This window comes from Ursus americanus, chromosome 27 (genome assembly GCF_024610735.1).
Source record: "Ursus americanus isolate L20-20 chromosome 27, mUrsAme1.1.p, whole genome shotgun sequence".
NCBI classification, from domain to species: Eukaryota; Metazoa; Chordata; class Mammalia; order Carnivora; family Ursidae; genus Ursus; species Ursus americanus.
The window spans coordinates 25,863,683-25,866,739 of NC_142153.1; the positions used below are offsets into that span (position 1 = coordinate 25,863,683).

Below are 3,057 nucleotides of genomic sequence, written 5' to 3' on the forward strand. Positions count from 1 at the left end.
TCATCGGCTGAGCCCCCCAGGCGCCCCTCATTGAGAGCAGCTGTGTGTCCTGCTGCCTATTGTTTCTGCCCACAATTCAGTGGAGGGACATGGTTGACACCTCAACCCATCTTCTGCGTATTTCAGGTCACACTGGAATTGAAAAGGATCTTTTACTGTGCAGAAGCATGGTTCTTTGATACTCAGTGAGTAATGTTAAATCCATCCCATAGGCTCTATGTTCTAGGATAGTTGTGACCAACGAAGACGTCCTTGGAGTTATGTGAGCCCTCCAAGTGCCTGGTACTATTGGGAACGAGAGGCGGCAACCTGGCGATGGTGCTGATAGGGGTGATGGGTATGATGTGGGCACCCCAGGCCACGTGACTGCTCAGGGCGAGGTCCCCTGCTTTGAGCATATCTTATTTAGCTCCTCCCCAAAAGTCATGTAAAGTTGGGATTGTGTTCATGAAGAAAAACTCAAGTTAAGAAAAGCTTAGATCTCATGGCTTACGTGTAGAAAAGATGAAATTTGGACCAAAGGCCACATGTGTTCCACTCTCCTTACCCTCCCTTCATCCCCAAAAAGTTCACAAAAGCAATGGTTTCCTCCTTCCCATTTCCCACACTTCTCCTGACTGTTATCTGCTTCCTAATTTTACAACCCGATGTTTTAATCTTGCATGTGTTCTAATGTTAACCGTGCTGTCGGAATAGTTTAGGCATGAAGCAGTTGGGCTTCTTTGGGTGTGGACAGAGTGAGTTGATGCTACGGACGGTGGGTTCGTCTCCCCCAGATCCATATATTGAAACCCTAACCCCACAAGGTGATGGTGTCAGGAGATGGGGTTCAGGGTGGTGGTGAGGTCACAAGGGTGGAGTCCCCATGATGGGATTCGTGTCCTTACAGGAAGGGACAGGAGAGCGCTCCCTTCAGCAGCACGTATGCTGACATCGGAAGGCTACAGAGAAGGTTAGCATGGCCCCTGCGTAAGGATGACACACGAATTCATGAAATGTTCGTATTTAAAAGAGAAGAGACATGAGAGGAGAGAACTTGCTTCCTCTCTGTGTCTCCCCACCACGTGGGGACGCAGGGAGGTGATGCCATCTATAACCCAGGACATGGCACTCACCGGACGTCAGATTTCCTGCACCTCATCTCAGACTTGCAGCCTCCCAAACTGTGGGAACCAGATGTGTGTGGGTGAGGCTCCTGGTCTGCGGGCTTTGTTCCGGCAGCCCCATCTCAGTAGGACAGTGGTGGTAACAGGCAGAGTGGCCGCTGAATAGGGTCTGCTTCCTGGATAGCTGGGCCTCACCCAGTCCCTGGCACATAGCAGGTGCTTAGGAAATACGGGCTGCACGAACAAGTCAAAAGATACGAGAGGTTCAGTAACACTTCACTCAATCACTTCAGCATCGTAAAGGTGTCCCGTTGGCCAGCCAGAGCATGAAGACAGGTGCAGTGGGTCTGGCGGATGTGGGCCACGCTACCAGGGCCCCGCAGGGAAAGACTCCTTGCCCTGGTTGCCAGGCTCCGCATCCCGCTCTCAGCGCCTCGGGGCTCCACACAGCTGCAAGTGTTGCCTTCCTGGGCGAAGGCACCAGGACGTCCGGCTGTGGCGCTCCCTGGGGTCAGTGGGGCTGTCTTGGATTTGCGCCCAGTGGGACTTCTGCTCTCTCCACTGCCGCTTCCCTTCCTCCTCATCCTCTGCTCAGTGAACACCCTGCATAGTAATACTACTACTAACATTCTGAGTCAGCTTCCCTGGAGATCCCACCTGCTGCACCATGTGGCCAAGGACAGCAGGTCACTTTCTTCAGGTGTTATAATTCCCGGAGCTGCTCTCGGGTATTGGTGCTTAAGGAGCTGTAGTGCATGGTTACAATTCGGGAAGGTCTCAACATTCTGTCAAAATACGTCCTTAACAATATAAGAGGATGCTACTGATGATGAGTGGTTTGCATTTGCACAGAAACAAAAAGCAGAACTTGTACTTGCCCCAGGTTGTAAACACCAACCGCTAGGAGCTGCTGGGTGCCCTTCTCCATCACGCCACTGAAGTTAATCTCCGTTATGCACTTGGTTTCGTTGCTTGTTTTATTTAGGGTGGGATACTCTGCTTACACTTAGCTCAGTGCTCTCCTTCAAACCCCACAGCTGTGGTAGTGCACGTGAAGGCTGATGGGTTGTGTTCCTTTTTGTCCTAGGACACTCGCTTCTTCGTTTAACCCGGTTGCACGTTCATAATGTCACAGGATGAAAAGTGGTGTTTCCAACAGCGACTGTATTTGTCTTCTCAGTAAAAATGACATTCTGTCTCCTTCCAGAGCTGATTCTGCTTATAAACAGAGTTCTGGCTTGTTCTTTCTCTCTCTTTTCTCTGCTCTTTCCTTCTCTACTCAAACTGTGCCTGTGAATCATGGTGACGCTGTAACATGCATCCTGTAAATGTGGGGCCCGATCTGTTTCTCACCTCCAAGCACGGTGAGCAGCTTGTAACTGGCGGTCGGTAACGTTTCCACGCACAGAAGCTGCAGGTGTTACGGTGGGCACACTTGGACCATCTGCCCAGTGGATTCAGAGTCCCTGGTCCCAGGTTGGGGCTCCTGCGTCTGTGTGAATCAGATAAGCCTTCCCTTCAGGGCTGCTGCGTGCCTGGGAGGACGTGGCTTGGCCACTGGGCTGTGCTTTGGTATGAATTAGAAAACACCATCCCCTTTAGGTCAGAGATGCCCGGCCTTAGCACTACGGACATTTGGGCCAGATGATTCTTTGTTACGGGGGATTGTCCCAGGTAAGGTGTTTATAACAACATTCCTGGCATCTACTCACCAGATGCCGGTAGCATCCACCGCCTGTTGTGACAATCAAAAATGTGTTCGGATAGCGCGGCTAGCCCCTGGGGAGCAAAACCACTGCCTGTGAGGACCACAGACTGAGGCGAACGCAGTTGCATGCAAGAGCACACAGATTATAGAACAGAGAGTGGGCTGGCTTTCCACCTCCCACCTCCACCCCCCATTGCTCCCTTGGCCAGGTGCACTTGTGCAGTGCACAATCTCCACAACTGT

General features: G+C 51.6%; 1 non-coding gene across 1 annotated transcript; it reads left to right on the forward strand.

The window, feature by feature from the left end:
• Positions 1-903: 903 nt before the first annotated feature.
• LOC123801261 (U6 spliceosomal RNA) lies at positions 904-1,010 on the forward strand. Its single transcript, XR_006782178.2, has one exon. It is a non-coding gene; the product is annotated as a U6 spliceosomal RNA (small nuclear RNA).
• The last annotated feature ends 2,047 nt before the right edge of the window (positions 1,011-3,057 follow it).